The sequence below is a fragment of the Acinonyx jubatus genome, chromosome X (assembly GCF_027475565.1).
Source record: "Acinonyx jubatus isolate Ajub_Pintada_27869175 chromosome X, VMU_Ajub_asm_v1.0, whole genome shotgun sequence".
Classification (NCBI taxonomy): Eukaryota; Metazoa; Chordata; class Mammalia; order Carnivora; family Felidae; genus Acinonyx; species Acinonyx jubatus.
The window spans coordinates 69,653,075-69,678,578 of NC_069389.1; the positions used below are offsets into that span (position 1 = coordinate 69,653,075).

Below are 25,504 nucleotides of genomic sequence, written 5' to 3' on the forward strand. Positions count from 1 at the left end.
TTCCATTTGATTTTTCTTGGAGTTCATGTCATCAGAGGTCTAATTTACTTTTGACATTCACCTTTTCAAAGCTTTGTTCTCTTATTCATTGGATAAATTTCCACTATCACCTATGGAAAAATGGTATATGCTCAATATTTCTGAGAAAATGACAATTGTTTTGGAAAGTATGGGCAGAACCTTGACCAGAAACTTTATGTACAGATTATAGGAGATTATCAACTTGGAACTGTCACTGAAAAGTTCCTTTTTATTGACATGGAGAAAAAAGCATTGTTGGCTTTCCATTTACTTGAAAAAATATTGATATAAAAACAAATATAGTAAGATAGAAAATAAAAGAGAAGGAAAAATAATAGATTAAACTATATAAATATGTAAGAGAACACCAGTAGCTCACTCTGCATTGAATAGTTTCTTTTTTTCTTTTAAATTCCACTATAGTTAAAATACAGTGTTAGTTTCAGGTGTACAATACGGTCATTCAACAATTTCATACATCACCCAGTGCTCATCACAACAAGTGCACTCCTTAATCCCCACCACCTATTTTACCCAATCCCCCCACCCACCTCCCCTCCATTAACCATCAGCTTCTTCTCTACACTTAAGATTATGTTACTTGATTTGACTCTTTTTCCTTCAGCTCATTTTTTGTTTGTTTCTTAAATTCAACATATGAGTGAAATTATACGGTATTTGTCTTTCTCTGACTGAATTCTTTCACTTAGCATTATACTCTCTAGCTCCTTCTATGTCGCTGCAAATGGCAAGATTTCATTCTTTTTTATGGCTGGATAATATTAAATTGCATTTGGCAAAAGTGGATATCCCTTTCTTGTTCCTGACCTGAGGAGGAAAGCTCTCAGTTTTTCCCCATTGAGGATAATATTAGTGTTGGGTCTTTCATTTATGGCTTTTATGATCTCGAGGTATGCTCCTTCTATCCCTACTTTCTTGAGGGTTTTTATCAAGAAAGGATGCTGTATTTGGCCAAATGCTTTTTCTGCATCTATTGAGAGGATCATATGGTTCTTGTCCTTTAATTTATTGATGTGATGAATCACGTTGATTGTTCGGTGGATATTGAACCAGCCCTGAATCCCAGGTATAAATCTTACTTGGTTGTGGTGAGTATTTTTTTTAATGTATTGTTGGATCCAATTGGCTAATATCTTGTTGAGGATTTTTGCATCCATATTCATCAGGGAGATTGGTATATAGTTCTCTTTTTTAGTGGGGTCTCTGGTTTTGGAATCAAGGTAATGCTGGCTTCATAGAATGAGTCTTGAAGTTTTCCTTCCATTTCTATTTTTTGCAACAGCTTCAAGGAAATAGGTGTTAACTCTTCCTTAAATGTTTGGTAGAATTCCCCTGGAAAGCCATCTGGCCCTGGACTCTTGTTTTGGGAGATTTTTGATTACTAATTTGATTTCCTTACTGGTTATGGTTCCAATTTTCTATTTCTTCCTGTTTCAGTTTTTGTAGTGTATATGTTTCTAGGAATTTGTCCATTTCTTCCATATTGCCCATTTTATTGGCATATAATTGCTCATAATATTCTCTTATTATAGTTTTTATTTCTGCAGTGTTGGTTGTCATCTCTCCTCTTTCATTCTTGATTTTATTTGTTTGGGTCCTTTCCTTTTTCTTTTTGATAACTGGCTAGTGGTTTATCAATTTCGTCAATTGTTTCAAAGAATCAGCTTCTGGTTTCATTGATCTTTTCTACTGTTTCTTTATAATTTTCTTTTTCTTTTTTTTTGGTTTCGATAGCATGATTTCTTCTCTAATATCTATTATTTCCTGTCTCTTTCTGGTGTTGGTTTTTATTTGCTGTTCTTTTTCCAGCTCTTTAAGGTGTAAGGTTGTGTATCTGAGATCTTTCTTCCCTCTTTAGGAAGGCCTGGATTGGTATATACTTTCCTCTTATGACCGCCTTTGCTTCATCCCAGAGGTTTTGTGCTGTGATTTTTTCTTTTCATTGGCTTACATGTACTTTTAATTTACTCTTTAACTTCTTGGTTAGCCCATTCATTTTTTTTAAATTTTTTAATGTTTGTTCATTTTTGAGAGACAGAGAGAGACTGAGCATGAGTGGGGAAGGGGCAGAGAGAGGGAGATACAGAATCTGAAGCAGGCTCCAGCCTCTGAGCTGTAAGCACGGAGCCCAACAAGGGGCCTGAACTCACGAACTGTGAGATCATAACCTCAGCCGAACTTGGATGTTCAACTGACTGAGCCACCCAGGCACCACCCCCCCCCCATTCATTCTTTAGTAAGATGTTTTTTAGTCTCCAAGTATTTGTTACCTTTCCAAATTTTTTTCCTGTGGTTGAATTCAAGTTTCATAACATTGTGGTCTGAAAATATGAACGGTATGATCTCAATCTTTTTTTACTTGTTGAGCGCTCATTTGTGTCCCAGTATGTGGTCTATTCTGGAGAATGTTTCATGTGCACTGGAGAAGAATGTTTATTCCACTGCTTTGGGATGAAATGTTCTGAATATATCTTTTAAGTCCATCTGGTCCAGTGTGTCATTCAAAGCCATTGTTTCCTTGTTGATTTTTTGTTTAGATGATGTATCCATTGCTATGAGTGGGGTGTTGAAGTTCCTTACTATTATGGCATTACTATCAATGAGTTTCTTTATGTTTGTGATTAATTGATTTATATATTTGGGTGGTGCCACATTTGGTGCATAAATGTTTACAGTTGTTATACAATTGTTAGGTCTTCTTGGTGGATAGACCCCTTAATTATATAATTCCCTTCTGCATCTCTTGATACTGTCTTTATTTTAAAGTCTAGATGGTCTGATATAAGTATGGCTACTCCGGCTTTCTTTTGTTGACCATTAGCATGATAGATGGTTCTCCATCCCCTTATTTTCAACCTGAGGGTGTCTTAGGTCTAATGTGGGTCTCTTGTAAACAGCATAGAGATGGATTTTGTTTTCTTATCCATTCTGTTACCCTATGTTTTTTGATTGGAGCATTGAGTCCGTGGACGTTTGGAGTGAGTACTGAAAGATATAAATTTATTGTCATTATGATGCTTGTAGAGTTGGAGTTTCTTGAGGTGTTCTCTGGTCCTTTCTAATCTTTGTTGCCTTTCATCCTTGTTTTTTTTTTATTTTTGTTTTCATCTTTTCTTCCCTCAGATAGTCCCCCTTAAAATTTCTTGCAGGGCTGGTTTACTGGTCACAAACTCCTTTAATTTTTGTTTGTCTGGGAAGCTTTATATCTCTCCTTCTATTTGAATGACAGCTTTGCTGGATAAAGAATTCTTGCTGCATATTTTTCTGACTCAGCACATTGAATATATCCTGCCACTCTTTCCTGGTCGGCGAAGTTCCTGTGGATAGGTCTGCTGCAAACCTGATCTCTCTTCCCTTGTAGGTCAAGGACTTTTTTTCCCTTGCTGCTCTCATGATTCTCTTCTTGCCTAAGTATTTTGTGAATTTGACTATGATATACCTTATTGATGGTCGGTTTTTGTTGAATCTAATGGATGTCTTCTGTGCTTCCTGAATTTTGATGTCTGTATCTTTCCCCAGGTTAGGAAAGTTTTCTGCTATGATTTGTTCACATAACCCTTCTACCCCTATTTCTCTCTCTTCCTCTTCTGGAACCCCTATGATTCTGATGTTCTTTTTTAATGAGTCACTGATTTCTCCAATTTTTATATTATGCTCTTTTTTCTTAGTCTCCCTATTTTTTTCTGCTTCATTATTCTCCATACATTTGTCCTCTATATCACTGATTCTCTGTTCTGCCTCATCCATTCTTGCAGCTGTGGCCTCCATTCGAGATTGCAGTTCTGTTTTAGCATTTTGTTTCATCCTGACTAGTTTTTACTTCTTTTATCTCTGCAGAAAGGGATTCTAATTTATTTTTGACTCCAGCTAGTGTTCTTATTATCGTGATTTAAAATTCTGGTTCAGAGGGCTTGCTTGTATGTGTGTGTTAAGTCCCTGGCTATCGTTTCTTTGTGCTCTTTTGGGGTGAATTCCTTCGTTTTGTCATTTTGAAGGGAGAAAAGGAATTAATGATGTAGAAAAAAGTAAAATTAAAAAAATTACAATTAAATATTAAAATTAAAAAACTAAAAACACACACCCATATACAAAATTGAATAAATTATGCTAGATCCTCGGTGTTTTTTGGTCTGGGTGTTGAAAATGGCTTGATTGATTTGTTAAAAAAGCGGGAGAAAGGGAAAAAAAGGAAATCATTTGAAATTTTGAAAAAATGAATACACTGAAGTAGACTAAAATGAAATGATGGAAGTTAAAGAGAATTAAAAAAATTCCACAAAAGTAAAAAATATAGTAGAAAAAAAGGTAAGAAAATATTTTAATAAAAATTAAAGTCAAAATGAAATTTTTCTCTTTCTGTATTCAAGAAAAAAAAACAGAAACAAAAAAAGAGAAAAAAGAAAAAAAAAGAACAAAAATTGAATAGATGGGCCAGCTAATAGACTGAAGTATGACTGAAATCACTTCGTTTTCCCCTAGAAGTCAAACTATGAAGCAGTTTGTAGTCCATAAACTAAGCAGGCGGTGAGTCTTGCATTCTTGAAGAGCGGGGTTGCCCCAGTTGGGCGGGGCTTAGTGTAATGGCTCTGTTCTTCACTAGATGGCACTGCTTAGGTTATTGGGGTGGACTGCTGTGGCACTTGTATGTGTGTATGTGCATGCACGGGAGTGTTGAAAATGGCATCACCCAGCTACCTAGTCTCTAGTATTAGAACTCTGTTCTCCCCGATCAGCAATCACAGACCTGTCCTTTGTCTTTGGCTTCCATCCACTCCCCACTTTTACACATTCCATGAGCAAGTCCCAGGAAGCACCTTCCTCCCAAGTTTTGTCTTATATGTGGCTGTTTTTCCTGGCCCCTTACTTCTGAGGGACTGTGGTTTTGACCCATTCTGTCCCTCTGTGGGAGGGTCTCACTGAGCAATGGCTGGGTAACGGCCACAACCAGGAACATTCACAGGACCATGCTGCTGCTGATGCTCAGAGACTGTGGCCAGGTGCCAGCCCGCCCCAGAAAAAGTTTGTGAGATAGTGTAACAGCAGCTTTTCAGGGATTATGGAAAATCACAACACACATCTGGCACCAGGCTTCAGCCTTAATGACCTTGTTCTAGCACCAGCTTATGTGATTGCTCTCTGGGGTCTGCTGGGACTCATGGCCTCACAGCCTGTACCAAATATGCTTCCAGCAGTGGAACCACTTCTCCCCATGTGGCTCGAGAACCTCCTTTACCCCAATCTGCTCCTGTGGAATCACCTCTCCCACCAGAGCACTGCCAGGTATCGAGCTGCAGAGTTTCAGACTCTGCACTCCCCCCTCTTTATAGTCTTAATGGAATTTAAATCCTCTCCTTTCTCCTTTCTCCCTTTTTAGTTCAGTCACTGCAGTTATTTCCAATTTTGCACTTTCTCTCCAGCTGCTTTGGTGGGGGGTGTTGTCTTGTATTCTCCATCCCCCCCTGCCGTCTCTGTCCTCTCTTTGCATGCAAAAGCAGCTCCCAGCCCTCTGCGACTTCTCTTTCCCCACGTTCACCTGTCCGCACCATGTACCTGATGAATTCTGTGGTTCAGATTGTGCAGATTGTTGTGTTAATCCTCAGATCAGTTTTCGGTGTGAAGGATCATTTTGTGTTGATCTGGCTGTATTTCTTGCACACGAGACATGCAAAAAACTTCCATGCTGTTCTGCCATCTTGGGTCCTCTCTAGTGTCCAATTTTAATTGAATTACTCATTTTTGGAATGTTGAGTTTTGTAAGCTCTTAATATATTTTGGATAATAATCCTTCATTGGTGTGTAATTTGCAAATATGTTCTCCAATTCTGTAGGTTGCCTTTTAGTTTTCTTGATTGTTTCATTTGCATAAATAAACAGAGCAGCTTTTTATTTTGATGTAATCCCAATAGTTTACTTTTGATTTTATTTCTTTTGACACAGGAGACATATCCAGAAAAATGTTGCAATGGCTGATGTCAGAGAACTTACTGCCTGTGTTCTTTTTTTTACCATTGGGTATTCTTTCATGCTTTGTCAAAGACTAATTGACCATAGAACTGTGGGTTTATTTCTGGGTTTTCTATTCTGTTCCATTGATCTATGCACCTATTTTAATGCCTATGCCATACAGCTTTAGTTGCTAAATGTTTCTAGTATAACTTAAAGTCTGGAATTGTGATGCCCCTAGCTTTGCTTTTCTTTACCAAAGTTACTTTTGCTCTTTGGGGTCTTTTGTGATTCTACATAAATTTAAGAATTGTTTCTTCTAGCTCTGTGAAAAATGTTATTGGTATTTTGATATGGATTATTTTAAATGTGTAGATGGCTTTAGGAATTAGAGACATTTTATAAATATTTGTTTTTCCAATCCATGAGCATGGATGTTTTTCCATTTCTTTGTGCCATCTTCAATTTCTTTTATCAATGTTTATAAATTTGAGAATACAAGTTTTTGATCTCTTTGGTTAGGCTTATTCCTAGGTATCTTATTACATTTTGTGGAATTGTAAATGGGATTGTTTTCTTAATTCCTCTTTCTGCTACTTCATTATTAGTGTAAAGAAATGCAACATATTTCTCTATATTGATTTTGTATCCTGTGACTTTTATGAATTCATTTATCAGTTCTACTAGTTTATTGGTAGAGTCTTTAGGGTTTCCTGTATATAGTATCATGTCATCTGAAAATATTGAAAGTTTCAGTTCTTCCTTACCAATTTGGATGTCTTTTATTTATTTTTTTGTCTTATTGCTGTGACTAGGACTATGTTGAATAAAAGTGGTGAGAGTGGACACCCTTGGCTAGTTCCTGACCTTAGGAGGGAAGCTCTTAGGTTTGCAGCATTTAATATGATGCTCACTATGGGCTTTTTATATATGGTCTTTATTATGTTGAGGTATGTTCCCTCTCATCCTATGTTAAATCAATATGGTTAGTGTGTCATTCAAAGTCACTGTTTCCTTGTTTATTTTGTGGTTAGATGTTATGTTCACCAATGAAAATGGGGTGTTAAAGCCCCTTCTATTGTATTAGTATTGATTAATTTCTTTATGTTTGTTATTAAATGTTTTATGTATTTGTGTGTTCCCATTTAGGGTGCATAAATATTTACAATTGTTATATCTTCCTGGTGTATTGTCTCCTTTTTTTATTATATAGTGTCCCTTTTCATCTATTGTTACAGACTTTGTCTTGAAGTCTATTTTGTGTGATATAAGTATTGCTACTCCAGCTTTCTTTTGACCTCCATTTACATGATAAATGTTTCCCCATCCCCTCGTTTTCAATCTGCAAGTGTCTTTAGGTGTACAATTAATCTCTTATAGGAAGCATATAGATGAGTCTTTTTTTTATCCATTCTGATACCCTATGTATTTTGATTGGAGCATTTAGTTCATTTACATTCAAAGTAATTATTTATATATATGTATTTATTGACATTTTGTTAGTTGATTTGTGGTTGTTTTTGTAGTTTTTCTGTTTCTTCTCTTTCTCTCTTTTATGGTTTGTTGATTTTCTTTAGTGATGTACTTTGGTTTCTTACTTTTTATTTTTTGCATATCTATTACTGCTTTTTATAGAACAATAAACACCTTTATTACATGACTAGATATAGGGTGGAGGAAGATATATTTGCCTTTCTGAGTTTTATTTTCAACAGATTAAACTCTACCTCCCTGCCCTCTAGCATGTAGCCATCTGCCTGGCCACACTGGCCTGGTCTTGAAGTGATGTATGCAAGAAGCTTTTCCTGCTGGAACTGCTCCTTCAGAAAACTGATGATTTTGACTTTCTTTTTCCTTTCATCATATTTCTTCTTCTTCTTCTTTTGATAGTTTTTTTTTTTTTAAATCTCTTCCTCTGTCAGCTTGAGCCCTTTCTTGTGGCCCAGGAGCAGTGTGTAGCAAGACTCAATCCACTGCGGGTCCTGTGTGCTGTCAATGAGCATGATACAGTTCTTAACCAGGGTCTTGGTGCAGACCAGTTCATTGTTGGATGTATTGTAGACAACGTCAATAATCCTTGTTTTGTACATACAATACCTTTGTCTTAAGTGAAGTTCCCCACATCTGCCTCAAGGCATGGTTCTTCTTGTTGCCTCCCCAAATGTGGACTGTGTGTATGTGGCAGGGGCCAATCTCAGTGTTGGCAGTGGGGCATCCAAGCTCTTACTTCTGCTTTTTGTAGTAAGGCTTTCCCTTGCCCCCAGTATTGTGGTGATTGTGCCAGGTGTCCTGAGAGAGTCCCATTACTTGGTACTAGCTGCAAAAGAGGTATTACTATTTTTTTTCAATTTTTGATTTGTGGTTAACATTTGGTTTATATATAACTTGTGCATATAACAGTCTCTATTAAGTAGATGGTTGATTATTTTTGAACTCATTCTTTATTCTTTTCCCCTTCATGGTTCGGATATTTGATATCATCTTTAACATCCTTTTATTTTGTGCTTTCTATTTATCTTGCTTTTTTTCCTACTCACAGAGACCTACTTAACATTTCTTGTAAGGCTTTTTTAGTGGTCATGAAAGTCATGGAGATTTGTTTACCTTTGTTTCTTTTAAGTTTGTTTATCTGGGAAATTCTTTATGTCTCCTATTCTGAATGATATCCTTGTTGGATAGAGTAATCTTGGATGCAGATTTTTATCTTCCAGCTCTTCTAATACATCATGCCACTCCCTTCTGGCCTGCAAAGTTTCTGCTAGAAATAAGCTGAAATCATTATGGGGTTTCTCTGTATGTAACTGTCTTCCCTTATAATCTTTCAAATCATTTCTTTATCACTAATTTTTGCCATTTTAATTACTATATGTCTTGGTGTGGACTCCTTGGGTTGAATTTGTTGGAGGATTGCTGTGTCTCCTGAATCTGGATGTGTTTCCTACCCCAGATTTGGGAAATTTTCATGTATTATTTCTTCAAATACATTTTCTGCCCATCTTTGTCTCTCTTCCTTCTGGGATCCCTATAATGCAAATGTTACTACACCTTTGGAGGAACTGATTCTCAAAGTTTATTCTCGTTATTCAGTATTTGTTTTATTGCTCACATGCTCATCTTTATTATTTTCAATTACTCTATCTCCCAGGTCATTGGTATGTTCTGCTTCCTGTGGCCTATTATTTATTCCATCTATTATATTTTTAATTTCATTTATTGAGTACTTCATCTCTGATATGTTATTTTTTATCTCTTTGTCAAGGGTCTCACTGATGTCCTCCACCCTTTACTGACATACAGTGAGTATATTTTTTCCATGTTTTTTTTTCAGTTTTAATTTAAATTCCAGTTAGTTAATATACAGTGTAATATTAGTTTTAGGTTTAGAATATAGTGATTCACCCCTTCCATAAAACACCTGGTGCTCATCACACGTGCACTCCTTAATCCCCATCACCTATTTAACCAATCTCCCTGCCCACCTCCCTGCTAGTAATCATCAATTTGTTCTGTATACTTGAGAGTCTGTTTCTCAGATTGTCTCCCTCCCTCTGTTCCCCCCCTTTTGCTTATTTGTTTTGTTCTTTATATTCCACATATAAGTGAAATCATATGGTGTTTGTTTTTCTCTATTTTGCTTAGCATGATATTCTCTAGTTTCATCCCCATCATTGCAAATGGCAAGATTTAATTCTTTTTTATGGCTGAGTAATATTTTACTGTATATATACATATATATATATATATATATATATATATATATATATATATTCCAATTCGTCTTTATCCATTTATCAGTTGGTGGAAATTTGGGTTCCTTCCACAATTTGACTAATGTAGATAATGCTGCTATAAACATTGGAGATGCATGTATCCCTTTGAATTAGTATTTTTTATTCTTTGGATAAATACCTAGAAGTGCATTTGATGGATAGTAGAGTAGTTATATTTTTAATTTTTTGAGGAAACTCCATGCTGTTTTCCATGTGGCTTCACCAGTTTGCATTCCCACCAACAATGCAAGAGAATTCTCCTTTCTCTACATTCTCACCAACACCTATTGTTTCTCATGTGTTGTTGAATTTAACTATTCTGACAGGTGTGAGGTGATATCTCATTGTGGTTTTGATTTGTATTTCACTGATGATCAGTGATGTTTATCATCTTTTCATGTGTCTGTTACCCATCTGTATGTTTTCTTGGGAAAAAATTTCGATTCATGGATTCTGCTATTTTTAATTGGATTATTTGTTTTGGGGATATTGAGTTTGATAAGTTCTTTATAGATTTTGGACACTAACCCTTTATCAGGTATGCCATTTTCAAGTATCTTCTCCCATTTCACCAGTTGCCTTATAGTTTTGTTGATTGCTTCCTCCACTATGCATAATATTTTTATTTTGATGAAGTTCCAGCAGTTTATTTAGTCTTTTGTTTCCCTTGACTCCAGAGACATATCTAAAAAGAAGTTGCTATGGCCAATGTCAAAGTGGTTACTGCTTGTGTTCTCTTCTAGGATTTTTATGGTTTCAGGTCTCACATTCAGGTCTTTCATCCACTTTGAATTTATTTTTTATGTATCATGTAACAAAGTTGTTCAGTTTCATTCTTTTGCATATTGCTGTCCAGTTATTCCAAGACCATTTGTTGAAGAGACTGTCTTCTCATTGGATATTCTTTCTTGCTTTGTCAAAGATTAATTGACTATATTGTTGTGGGTTGATTTCTGGGCTTTCCATTCTGTTCCATTGAACTATGTGTCTATTTTTGTGCCAGTACAATACTGTGTGGATCACTACAGCTTTGTAATATAATTTGACATCCAGAATTATGATGCCTCCTACTTTCCTTTTCTTTTCCAAGGTTGCTTTGGCTGATTCAGAGTATTTTATGGTTCCATACAAATTTGTGGATTGTTCTAGCTCTGAAAAATGCTGACAGTATTTTGATAGGGATTGTATTATATGTGTAGATTTCTTTGGGTAGTTTAGACATTTTAACAATATTTGTTCTTCTAATACATGAGCATGGAATGTCTTTTCATTTATTTTTTGTCATCTTTAATTTTTTTTTCATCAGTGTTTTATAGTTTTCAGAGCATAGGTCTTTCACCTTTTTGGTTAGGTTTGTTTCCAGGTATATTACTATTTTTGGTGCAGTTGTCAATGGAATGGATTCCTTAATTTTCCTTCTACTATTTGACTATTGGTGTATAGAAATGCAACAGATTTCTGTACATTGATTTTATATCCCACAAGTTTATTGGATTTGTTTATCAGTTCCAGCAGTTTTTAGTGGAGTCTTTTCAGTTTTCTATACAGAATATCATGTCATCTAGAAATAGTGAAAGTTTTACTTTTTCTGGAAAGGTTTGGTTGTCTTTTATTTCTTTTTGTTGTCTGATTCTTGTGGCTAGGACTTCCAGTACTATGTTGAATAACAGTTGTGAGAGTGGACATCTTGGTCTTGTTCCTGATGCTGGTGGTAAAACTCTCAGATTTTTCACCTTGAGGATAATATTAGTTGTAGGTTTTACATAGATGGCCTTTATTATGTTGAGATATGTTCCCTCTATCTCTACTTGGATTAGGGTTTTTTATCATGAATGGATGTTATACTTTCTCAAATGTTTTTTCTTCATCTATGGAAACAACCATACGGTTCTTATCATTTATTTTATCAATGTGGCATATCACATTGATTGATTTGTGAATACTGCACCACTCTTGCAACCCAGGAATAAATCCCACTTTATCATAGTGAATGATTCTTTGAATGTACTGTTGCATTTGGTTTGCTAGTATCTTGTTGAGAATTTTTGCATACAATATACATCAGGGATATTGGCCTGCCATTTTCTCTTTTTTTAATGTTTTTATTTATTTTTGAGAAAAAGAGTGTGAGTGGGGGATGGTCAGAGAAAGATGGAAACACAGAATTTGAAGCAGGCTCCAAGTTCTGATCTGTCAGCACAGAGCCCAACGCAGGACTCTAACTCACGAACTGCAAGATCATGACATGAGCTGAAGTTGGATGCTTAACCAGCTGAGCCACTCAGGCGCCTCTGCCATTCTCTTTTTTAATGGAGTCTTTACATGGTATTGGTGTCAGGGTAATGCTGATCTTATAGAATGAGTTCAGAAGTTATACTTTCTTTTCTACTTTTTGGAATAGTTTGAGAAAAATAGGTATTAACCCTTCTTTAAATGTTTGATAGAATTCTCCTTTGAAGCCATTTAGCCCTGGAGTTTTGTTTGCTGGGAGTTTTTTGATTATTGACTCAATTTTTTGCTGGTTATTAGTGTGTTCAAATTTTCTATTTCTTCCTGTTTCATTTTGGCAGTTTGTATGTTTCTAGGAATTTATCCATTCCTTCCAGGTTGTACAATTTGTTTCATATAGTTTTACATAATATTCTCTTATTGTATTTCTGTGGTGTTGGTTGTTATCTCTCCACTCTCATTTGTGATTTTTTTTATTTGGGTCCTTGCTCTTTTCTTTTTGGTAATTCTGACTGGAGGTCTATACATTTTATTAATTTTCTCAAAGAACCATCTCCTGGTTTCATTAATCTGCTCTTTTGTTTTTTAGTTTTTATATTATTTATTTATGTTGTAATCTTTATTATTTCCTTTCTCCTGCTGGTTTCATGTTTTCTTTGTTTGTTTTTGTAGTTCCTTTAGATATAATGTTAGGATGTTTATTTGCGATTTTTCTTGCTTCTTAAGTTAGGCCTATATTGTTATATACTTCCCTCTTAGGACTGCTTTTGCTGCATCCTAAAGGTTTTGGACCATTTTGTTTACATTTCTGTTTGTTTCTATGTATTTTTTAAAAATTTCTTCTTTGATTTCATGGTTGAACCATTCATTATTTAGCAGCATGTTGTTTAACCTCCATGTAGTTGTGATCTTTCTAATTTTTTTTTCTTGTGGTTGACTTGTAGTTTCATTGCATTGTGGTAAGAAAATTTGCATGGTATGATTTAAATATTTTTGTATCTTTGAGGCCTGATTTGTAGCCTAACATTTGATCTATTCTGGAGAATGTCTCATGCACACATGAAAAGAATTTGTATTCTGCCATTTTAGGATGGAATGCTCAGTTCAGTTCATCTGGTCCAGTGTGTCATTCAAAGTCATTGTTTCCTTGTTGATTTTCTCATTAGATTATTTATCCATTGATGTGAGTGGGGTGTTAAGCTCTTCAACTATTCTGGTGTTATCATCAATTCATTCCTTAATATTTATTATTATTTTATATATTTCAGATCATCCATGTTGGGTCCATTAATATTTATAATTGTTAGATCTTCTTGTTTGAGGGTCCCCTTTGTTATGATACTGTTCCCTTCTTTATCTTTTGTTGCAGTATTTGTTCTAAGGTGTAGTTTGTCCCTTATAAGTATTGCTCCTCTGGCTTTCTTTTGCTATCCATTTGCATGATATTTCTCCATCCTGTCACTTTTGATCTGCAGGTGTCTTTAGGCCTGAAATGAGTCTCTTGTCAGAAGTATATAGATGAGACTTGTTTTTTTAATTCATTCTGATATTCTATTTCTTTTGATTGGAGCAGTTAGTGCATTTGCATTCAAAGTAATTATTGATGGATATGTTTTTAGTGCCATTTTATTACTTGTTTTGTCATTGTTTCTGGAGATTTTTCTCTGATCTTTTCTTGCCTTTGTCAATTTTCGTGTGTCTTTTCTATTCAAAGATTACCATTTAATTTTTTTGCTGGGCTGGGGTAGTGGTCACGAACTCCTTTAATTTTTGTCTGTCTGGGAAACTATCTCTCCTTCTATTTTGAATGATAGCCTTGCTGGATAGCATATTCTTGGCTGCATATTTTTTCCCATTCAACACTTTGAATTTATCATGCCACTCTCTTCTGTCTCTCAAGTTTCTGGTGAGAAATCTCCAGCTAGTCTTTTGAGTTTTCTCCTGTGAGTTAAGGACTTCTTTTATTTTGCTCCTTAAAGAATGTTTGGGGGTGCCTGAGTGTCTCAGTTGGTTAAACATCCGATTTTGGCTCAGGTCATGATTTCATAGTTAATGAGTTCAAGCCCACATTGGGCTCTGTGCTGACAGCTCAGAGCCTGGACCTGATTTGGATTATGTGTCTCCCTCTCTCTCTGCCCCTCCCCCACTCGCGCTCTCTCTCTCTCTCTCTCTCTCTCTCTGAGAAATAAACATTAAAGAAATTTTTAAAAAGAATGTTTTGTTCATTAACTTTTTTTGTAAACTTAATTATAATTTGTCTTGGTGTTGACCTGCTTTTGTTGATTTTGATGAGAGTTCTCTGTACCTCCTGGATATGTATGACTTTTTCTTCATATTAGGTAATTTTTTGGCTATTTTTTCTTCAAATATATTTTCTGTCCCCTTTTCTCCATCTTCTTCTTTTTGATGTCCTATAATACAAATGTTATTATATTTGATGTAGTCACTGAGTTTCCTAAATGTTTCTTGTGTTCTGTAATTCTTCCTGTCTTTTGTTCATTTTCATTACTTTCCATTATTTTGTCTTTTATGTCCTCTGCTTCTTCCAACTTGCTGTTAATTGCATCAATCCTGTTTCCAATCTTGTTTATTGAATTCTTCATCTCTGATTTTCTTTTTAAACTTGCTTATATCTGTGGTAAATTTCTTACTCACATCTTCTATTCTTTTCTCAAGTCTAGTTAATATCCTTATGATTGTGTCCTTAAATTCTCCATCTTGCTTATAACTTATATCTGTTTCACCTAGATCTCTGTCCATGGCCTAATTTGTTCTTTCATTTGGGAAAATTTCCTCTGTCATTGAATTTTGTCCAAGTTTCTGTATTCTCTGTTTTTGAAAATCCAGTTATGTCTCCTGCTCCTGAAACTAATGACATTATGAAGAAGAGTTCCTGTATTCCCAGGGCCTGGCACTTCAGGTAGTGCCTCTAGTGTGTGTTGCATGCACTGGGCTATTGTGTTTTGGCTGCTCTATCCTTCAGATCAGTTGTATGTAGAGGCTCTCATTGCCTGCGGTTGATATTTTTTATCTCTTTCATGAATGTGGTGTGTTTTAACTAGGTATGCTTTGGTCTGCTTGTGAAATGAGACCTGGCACCTCTTCCACCAGAACTAAGACCCTCAGAACTCTCTGTTTGGCAGAGATTGTGTGGGCCATAGTTTTGCTTGTCTTCTGGAGTAGGGGTACTCTGGGATGAGACTCAGGCAAACATGACTAAGAAAGGCAGTCAAACTTGAGCTCAGGGGATTTGGGCTTTGTGTCAGCACATAGGCAGCCAGTGTTGGTGCTAGACTGCTTCCTGCAGGTAGCTCTGTGTTTATGCTGAGGAGTGGGGGAGAGAAATTATGCCAATCAGCTTTTTTTGTTCCTGGAGAGGTGTCTCCATAAATGCTCCCTCTCAGGGACATACTCTGGAAAGAGTGAATAATAGTCCCTCTGTGTGCTCCAATTGTTCTACAGATTGATGTTTTCACACTGTTTGCCCCTGGATTGTTTGCCTGCCTTCTTTCCAAGAGCAGAGCAGTGCACTCCAAGTTGTGTCTCAGCCAAGCCCACTGACATTTAAAATACCAGGCTTTTAGCCCTACTGGTAGCAGAAACTCATGAAAAACATCCCAGCTCATTTTCCAAGCCAATGATTATGAGGAAATATTCTCCTTGTGTGTTCCTCTGTGTCCCCCCCCCCACACACACATATTTCTCAGTGATCATGCCTACCTCCGGCCCCCCTAAACCATGTCTCCACACTTCCTACTTTCTTCAGTGTGGCCTCTTCTCTCCCTTTTGTTGTGGAGTTAGTTCTGTGAGTTTTCAGGTTACTGGGGTATTTACGATGGTTTAAAGTTTATTTAATTGTGTTCATGGGCTCAGAATAGCCTAGGGTCCTCCTACTTTGCTGCCATCTTTCTCCAATATCTAGTAAGTATCTTGATGATGACTATTTTATCATCTATCTATCTATTCATTCAGCAGGTTGCAAGCCCAGTGTGGAGCCCAATTCCTTAGATCAAGACCTGAGCTGAGATCAAGAATCGAATGCTTAACCTACTGAGCCACCCAAGCACCCCTATTTATGATGATTACTTTAAATTCTGTATAAGGCATATTGCTTATTTTTCTTTAGCTTAGATATCCTGCTATAATTTTGTCATGTTATTTCATTTAGGAAGTTTTATTCTGTGTCTTCATTCTGTCCACATCCCTATGTCTGTTTCTTTGTGTTAGGGAAGTTAGCTATGTCTTCTGCTCTTGACTTCAGTGGCTTTATGAAGAAGAGGTCCTGTAGTGTCGTGTCGTGCAGTTTCCCCTATTCACCAGAGCCTGGCACTTCATGTGAGATTGCTATGTGTGTTGCTTGTGTTGCGCTTTGTACCTAAGTCACTTTTCCTTTCAGTCCAGATGTCTGCCTTGACTCTTTGCCTGTTGTTGGTTGTGCTTGATCTCTGTGATGTTAGTGAAATCCAGGCAGGCTGCCTCTGAAGGGGCATGACAGCAGAAGTTCTCGGGTTGGGGTGGCAGTGTAGGAAAATATGCACCGAGTTACTAGTTCTAGGCTATCCCTAGAACTAGGGATATAGCTGGGGATGTGGTGTACAGTAGGCTAGGGGCCTGCAGCCTTTGTGTGCACATGGCTGGGCACAATGTCTGTATGCCTGGTGGCTGGGTGTGGCATGCGGCATCTGTGTGTGTGGTGGCTGGGCACAGAGTGTAGTGGCTGAGGAAAGCCACACTTGTGTGTGGTGGCTGGGCAAAGCATGCAGCATTAACAAAAATTGTGTTGATCCCAAGGCTGAGTCCAGCAAGTTTGGAATGGAGGAGGCCTCAGGAGAACTTGTTGGCATGGTGTTCTGCTAGCAGTTTGGGTAGCAAGTGTCTGTGCAGTATCACCTCCACATGTGGCTCTGTGATTATGTTGGGGGATAGGGGATGAAAATGGTGGCTGCGGGCTCCTTTGTTTCCAGAATCACCCCCCCAACATGCTTTGAAATCAATATAAGCAGATCTCCCTCTGATTCTGCAAGCGTTCTTTTTATGTTGCCTCTTCTTGTGCTGTTGTCTCTTTAAGGGCAGGGACCTTGCCCTCATGGTTCACCCAGTGATGATTCCACTGACTTTTAAAGCTCCAGGTTCCAAGTACTGGCTCCAAATCCTGCTGGTTATACAAACTCACATAATTCAGCCTCTCTGATTTTCAAAGCTAGATGTTATGGGGATTCATCTCCCCTGTGTGGCTCCCTGGTTCTTTTTCCTCTTAAGGACCTCAGTTCCCTCCCTCTTGTGGGCAGCTCCTGACCACCATTTCTGCCTTTCCGAATCTTTTCAATGTGGCTCTTTCTCTACATTTAGTTGTGGAGTTTGTTCTATTAGTCTTCAGATCACTCTCTCATTTATTGATTTGGATATGAGTGAAATTTAGTTGTAAACTTAGGATGGAGTGACTCAGGGTTCTCTTACTCTGCCATCTTCCTGGCAGCCCTCTGAGAATTTGAATAGTTTCTTTACATTTCACTTTGATGTATTTTTGTATAAAACAAATATGTTCCTTAGAATAGAGCACACTCCTTCTTTGGGAGTGGTTTTGGTTGTCATATTTTTGCATTACATTGCCATAAAAGAAGAATGAATGTAGTGAAATCAGTGCATATGATGAACTCAGAATACAAAACTGAAATTAGAAAGTCAGTTGTCAGGACACCTGGGTGGCTCAGTTGGTTAAGCGTCCAACTTTGGCTCGGGTCATGATCTTATCATTTGTGAGTTTGAACGCTGTGTGGGCTCTATGCTGACATCTCAGAGCCTGGAGCCCGCTTCGAATTCTGTGTCTCCCTCTCTCTCTTCCCTTCCCCTGCTCACTCTCTCTCTCTCTCTCTCAAAAATAAACATTAATTTTTTTTAAAGTCAGCTGGCATCATAGGACTTTCCCATTGCAATGAGAACATTTTTGCAAGAGCAAACTTGCAAGCATATTGTTCACCTAATTAATACATTCCTTAGGCCTTTTTGCAAGAAATACAAGTCTGAAGTTTCCATGAAGAATTGCAGAATACCTATTCATTCATCATTGTAAGCTGTTTCCTATCACAATAGTTATACACATACTCACATACTGTATACATATATATATATATATATATATATATGGTATAATTTTTTTTACTTTTTCACAGTACATATTTTTGAATGGTACTTGATTGTTTTGCTTATTTGTGGAGCTGGCAGGAAATGCTTGGTAATAGTACAGAAAGCCATGATTAAGTGAAAAAACAACTACTTTAAATCCTCAATTAAACAAATTCTCTGTGGAATTCTATTTAACTTTGAGGAAGACTTGGTATGATAAAACAATTCAAGAAATATCTTGAAATCAGTACTCATTTCATTTCAATTTTATTTGCTCTCTGCATCTCTAGTTTGGCACAATAGTTAATTATGTTTGGAGCAATGACTAAGCTATAGCAAGATCTCTGCTGATCCTATTCTGTTACAAACTTGCATATACAAATCTAGGAAATTGTTCAAATTATGGCAGGATTTTAAACCATAGGTTTTTAAGTATAATGATAATTGTTATTTTTGAGTATACTCTAATGGTAAAGCTCAATTACAGACACTAACCACAATATCCTTTTTATTGAACAATCTTGTTAATTATTGCACTTTGAGAAACATGTTAGCTATCTTTCAGCCCATCATATATCTACAATTATATTTTCATGTATATGATAATATTCAAAGAACTATACTGAGCATTGTAAAGTATATGTTGGCACAGAATTAGTTTCTGCCTGCTTCTTGATGAATCTAGTGGGAGAAATAATACATGTATTTATGTATGTATTAAATAAAAGGTAAGAAGTGTAAATGCCTTAAGACAGGTATCGATAAAGATTGGGGATAGTGGTAGAGAGTTCATAGAAGGATGAATAGCTTTTGGCTGTTAAGAATAGGAAGACTTACAATGAATTAAAATGATTAAAAGTAAAAGCCTCTTAATAATGAAAAAAGATATATTATTAAGAACAGAAATGAACTCAGTTTCTTGACTCCAATATATCTACAAACCATAATTCAAAACTAAATAGTTTTATAAATTTATATTGCTTTTTTCTCTATAAGAAAGAATATGGATAGTTTTTTTTCAGAGATTTTCCATGACAACATTTGATTTTTAGTCTATTGAAAATATAAAAATTGAGATACAGTTCAGTTTAAAATTCACACACAGAGACAAATAGCAAAATAGCTGATAATGTCATAAAATTTCACTAAATTAGAAACCACAAATGGGGGGGGTTGGTATACTTGGAACTCATCTATCCTTTCAAGAAAAGAAATGGGGACAGAGATTTGCATGGCTATCCATGTCCAAAACAGAGATGAGCTACATTTGTCTCCTTTGCAAACCCTCTGTTGTGATACTTTTAGAAATACTTGTTTGTTCCTAGCTGTTCAGTTTTGAAAGGAGGCTGGGATGTCCATCTTGTCATTTTTAGATGCTTGAAGCAACCAAGACAATGGCTTTGAACTTGTGACATTCCTAAGTAGTGGAGTTCACATTCAGATACCATAGATTATGATAGATACATATAGGGTCTTTGAACTAAGGGGCACCAGATCCAATGAAATTAGAAATAATTTTGACAACCTGGAAGAGATATGCATATACTATTGTGGGATATAGAGTTGATGTCTTAAGCCTTTCATGCGCTGACTAGATTCCTTTTGGCTTTTAAGATATGGTTTAGAGTATTTATTACCTCAGAAAGAGTTCCCCAGTCTGAATCTCAATAGATAGTTTGTTTCGATATATTCCTTTTCAGGATAGATGGATGACCTGAAGAGCTTTGCAGTTGGGCTGTTATAGTAGAATACAAATATTGGATAATATATTTATTTTGACTATGTCATTGACTTGTCCATGATCCTTGAAGGTAACCATGAAGACCTTGAGAGAAACATTTTACTTTCCCAATTTGGGGCAAGAAGTTTGGAAGGGTTGAAGACTGTGCTATGTGGTGCCTCATAGATGTGCAATATAAATGCAAACCTAATATTTAAGCAAAAGTAGTAGGCTACATGGATGGATTGTTGGATGTTAGAAGTGGGATAGGCACTTTCTAATGATACGAAGATTATGGTTGGTGAGCCTTCTTCATGGTCATACAGCTATTGTTATATGTCACTTTTTACATGTTGGGAGAACTGGTATCAAATACCTAATATTGTAATTTACAAAAATGTTCTAAGTATAAAATCACCAGCAGAAATGATGCTGAATTTTCTTTTTTTCTTAAGTACCTTGTTGTTTCTGGTTATCAACAACCAGAATTAATTATGAAATCCCAATTCTGCCTAAGAATGAAAAATTTGGAGGGGCGCCTGGGTGGCTCAGTTGGTTAGGTGACCAACTTCAGCTCAGGTCATGATCTCGCAGTTTGAGTCCGAGCCCCGTGTCAGGCTCTGTACTGACAGCTCAGAGCCGGGAGCCTACTTCAGATTCTGTGTCTCCCCGTCTCTCTACCCCTCCCCTGCTCATGCTCTGTGTCTCTCAATAATAAATAAATATTTAAAAATTTTAAAAAAAAGAATGAAAAATATGGATTGCTTTGGGTAATATGGGCATTTTAACAATATTAATTCATCCAATCCATGAGCATAGAATGTCTTTTCATTTATTTGTGTCATCTTCAATTTCTTTCATCAGTGTTTTATGATTTTTGGAGTACAGATCCTGATCTTTCACCTCTTTGGTTCAACTTATTCTTATGCATGTTTTTCTTCCTGGTGCAATTGTGAATGGTGTTTTTTGTTGTTGTTTTCTTTTACATTTCTCTTTCTGCTACTTCATTATTAGTGTATAGCAACACTATTAATTTCTGGGTATTAATTTTGTAGCCACTTTACTGAACTTGTTCATTAGTTCTAAGTATTTTTTAAAATTTTTTTCATCTTTATTTATTTTTGAGAGAGAGAGAGAGAGAGACAGAGAATGAGCAGGGGAGGGGCAGAAAGAGAGAGAGAGAGAGAGAGAGAGAGAGAGAGAATCTGAAGCAGGCCCCAGGCTCTGAGCTCTCAACACAGAGCCTGACATGGGGTTTGAACTCATGGAGCATGAAGTCATGACCTGAGCTGAAGTCGGACGCTTAACCAACTGAACCACCAGGCCCCCCAGTTCTAGGAGTTTTTTGATGGAGTCTGTCATCTTCAAATAGTGACAGTTTAAATTCTTCTTTACCAATAAGGATGGCTGTTATTTCTTTTTCTTGTCTGAGTGCTGTGGCTAGGACTTCCACTACTCTGTTGAATAAAAGTGTTGAGAGTGGACATTCTTATTTTGTTCCTGATGTTAGAGGGGATGTTCTTAGTTTTTCAGCATTAAGTATGATATTACCTGTGGGTTTTTCATATATCGTTTTTATTATGTTGAGGTATGTCCCTTCTAACCCAACTTTGTTGGTTTTTTTATCATGAATGGATGCTGAATCTTGTCAAATGCTTTTTATGCATCTATTGAGATGACCATATGATTTTGATCTTTCAGTTTGTTGATGTGGTTTTTGATATTGATTGATTTGCAAAGATTTAATTCAATCTCTACCAAAATACCACAATTTTTTTTACAAAACTAGAACAAGTGATAGAAAATTTGTATGGAACCACAAAAGACCCCATATAGCCAAAGAAATCCTGAAAAATAAGAATAAACCTGGAGAAATCACAATACCAGATTTCAAGATATACTACAAATCTGTAGTAATTAGAACAGTTTGGTGTTGGCTCAAAAATGGACACGTTCAATGGAACAGAATAGAGAGCCCAGAAATAAACCTATGATTATATGATCAGTTGGTCTATGACAAAGAAAGAAAGAATATACAGTGGGGAAAAGATGGTCTCTTTAATAAACAGTGCTGGGAAAACGGGACAGCTATATGTTAAAGAATTAAACTGGACCACTTCAAACATCATACACAAAAATAAAGTGAACATGGATTAGTGACTTAAACATGAGACAAACCATAAAAATCCTGGAAGAGAGCACAGGCAATAATTTCTCTGACATTGGCCATGGCAATATTTTTCTAGATCTGTCTCATAAGGCAAGGGAAACAAAAAAAAAATAAACTATTGAGACTTCATCAAAATAAAAACCTTTGCACAGGGAAGCAAACCATCAGGAAAACCATAAGACAACCTACTGAATGGAAGAGGATATTTGCAAATTGTATTACCAATAAGGGGTTCATATCCAAATTATATAAAGAACTTAAAGAAGTTAGCACCAAGAAAACAAACAATTAAAAAATGAAAAGAGGACCTGAATACACATTTTTCCAAAAAAGATACAGAGATGGCCAACAGACACATGAAAAGATACTCAACATCATTAATCATCAAGAAAATGCAAATCAAAACCACAATGAGATATCACCTTCCACCAGTTAGAATGGCTGAAATTAAAATAACAATGAATAAAAAGTGTTGGTGAGGATGTGGAGAAAAAGGAACACGTGCACTGTTGGTAGGAATGTAATTTGGTATAGACACTGTGGAAAACAGTATGGAGATTCCTCAAAAAATTAAAAATAGTAATACTATATGATCTAATAATTTCACTATTGAGTTTTTAGCCATAGAAAATGAAAACCCTCATTCAAATATATATATGCACCCCTATGCTTATTGCAGCATTATTTGCAATAGTCAAGATGTGGATGCAGCCTAAGTGTCCATCAGTAGGGGAATGGATAAAGAAAATATGTAATATGTACACAATGGAATATTATGTAGCCCTAGAAAAGATGATATTGTGCCTTTTGAGACAACATGGATGGACCTAGAGGGTGTTATGCTAAGTGATATGTTAGGCTGAGAAATAAAAACACCATATGATTTCACTCATAAATGGAATCTAAGAACAAATAAATAAATGAAAAGCAGAATCAGACCTATAAATACAGAGAACGAACTGATGATTGCCAGAGGGGAGGGGGGCAGGGGTTTAGCAAAATAGGTGAAGGGGAGAGGGAAATAGAAGCTTCCAGTTATGAAATGAATAAGTCACAGGAATGAAAAGCACAGCATAAGGAATACAGTCAATGATATTGTAATAGCCATGTAACAGGACCGATGGTAGCTATAGTTGTGGTAAACATAGCATAATGTATAAATTTGTCAAATCGCTAAATGGTACCCCTGAAATGAATGTAACATTGTATGTAAACTATGCTCAAATGAAAAAAAGAAAAGAAAAAAAATGAAAAAAAATGTGAAAGAACTGCCAGAGCAACCTTTGGTTGATGCATTCTTATTTGGACAGTATCGCCAATCAAAAAATGTATAGTAACTGTCAAAAGGTAATGGGTCAAGTTCATCAGCGCTTGGATAATGAAATAAAATAGAATATAGGCAAAATACTATGAAATATATAAAGCCACTAACTTAAAATTTGATTTTGGAGTATTGCTGACGACAGTAATGTAGTAAATACTTGGATATCATTTAGGGAGTTTCCCCTTTATTTGGCTATATTTGAGACTTTGTAAGCTATTCCCCATTTTATTTATATTGTTATTTTCGTATTACTTATTGGTTTTCCATCTACTAATTTTCTTTATTCCATTTTTAACTAAACATTTTATTTAACTCTTTTAAGGTGTTAGGCATGCTTTTCATTTTGCTGTCATTTGAAAGGTAGTGAGAATATTCCCAATTTTTTGTTTTGAATATTTTGCTAAATATATAAACTCATCTCATTTCCAGTGAAGACATCCATAGAATACCATTCTATATGCCGATTCCATGCTTGTTACTCCCAGAAATTAATGTACCCCGCAAACAAGGTCAGGGAGTGTATTTTCTCACTATGTTGAAGACTTGTATTTAAAGTCCAACAAAGCCCAAAAGACAGTTATAATATGACATTGTCGAATACGTTGGAAATTAACAAGTTGCCTCTTTATTTAGCATATGTGGTTTAAGAGGGAAGGGTGGGGCAAAGTAATAAGTACTAGCAGTTGAAAGAAGTTTAGTATCCTCCATTTCAATCCCCACTCCTTAATGAGTCTGAAAAAGACAATAATGTTGGTAAGGGATTTATGACAATAAAATTTTAGGGAGTTGCCAGTGGAAAATTAGAGTGGATTAAGTCATTACGTCACTCAGTAAACATTTAAGAGTTTACCATGTGAAATGCATTCTCCCAGGCTCTGTTGATGTGAAAATGTGTATATGTACATATTATTTGTGTGTATATGTCTGTGTGTGTATACACAGTTTCCAAATTCTACTAAATCTGTAGTGAGTGTTAATCAACAGCAAATATTAAAAATTCAGTAATTATTTGCCATATCAAATGAATGAATTGAGATTGTTACTACCTTATCCTACAATTTCGACAATGGGAATTTAACAATATCTTTTTCTTGTCTAAATTCTATTGCTATCCTGACAGATAATATCAGGAAGTAATAGTTTTAATAGATATTCTGATGTGGCACTGTTAATCTTATTGTGATTGAAAAAGGGTGTGGACAGCCAAATTGATGGGTGCTTATGATGAGACCATTGCAAAAAAAGTGGTAAAAAGGCTTCATATTTAGTCATACCTGGGGCAAGAATTATGACCTTCCTTAAAGTTATAATTTAAGAAATACTTTGTTTATTGTGCCTCTTTTAGCACTGTGTGGATTATCAATATATGTATTTAAGCATTTTTAATATCTTTGTATTTGGATTGACATACTTCTTGTCATTTTTAATGATTTTCTTGCCTAAACAACATATGATAGAGTGTCCCCATGGATAGAGCATTTATCTTTCTTAGTAGGTAATGTGTTTTCCAACACAGAAGTTGTACAGCCAGTGATATATCTTATAATGCCATCAGATTCTTGAAGACAAATATTATACAGCATATTTATTGCATAAATTAATTGTTAGTTATAAAATATAAAGAGGAAATAAAATGAAAATTAATACAGTGTAGAAGGATGTTATGCTTAATTTAAAGTACACATGATATGTCAAAAGACAAGATATTTTCCCCGTGATATGATTTAGTCATTAGTCTAACCCTTTGCTATTATATAAAATAAGTATATTTGGCTATTATATAAAGTGTTTGAACTAAACCAAATAATTATGTAAACACTCAGTAAGCCTTACTGAGCCATAATTTGTAGGATCCAACTCTCCACATTATTATCATTATTATTTTTACTAAACCATAAGCTGAATGGGTTTTTAAATCTCATGATGTGGTTAGAACTGGAATTGAATTTATAGATATTTCTATAACTATTAAAGTGGGAAAAAAAACTAGTAGATAAAAATATTCTCTAAACTGAGCAGATATCTTGTTCAGTTCACACATTCTTACAGTAAAATATTTTATACTTCCTCTTTCCTTAAGATATGTTTAAAAATAAACTTAGAACACTGAAAATATTGTGAGTTTTTCCCCTTTAATACTTTATTTATAGTGAATATTTGACAGACCTTTTTTCCTCTTTACT

The 25,504-nt window shown here is 35.7% G+C and overlaps 1 protein-coding gene and 1 pseudogene across 1 annotated transcript in view; one reads left to right on the forward strand and one right to left on the reverse strand.

The window, feature by feature from the left end:
* Nucleotides 1-25,504, forward strand: part of DACH2 (dachshund family transcription factor 2) — a 775,171-nt gene that overhangs the window by 352,787 nt on the left and 396,880 nt on the right. The window lies entirely within an intron of this gene.
* LOC106986406 (40S ribosomal protein S8-like) lies at nt 7,638-8,455 on the reverse strand (annotated as a pseudogene).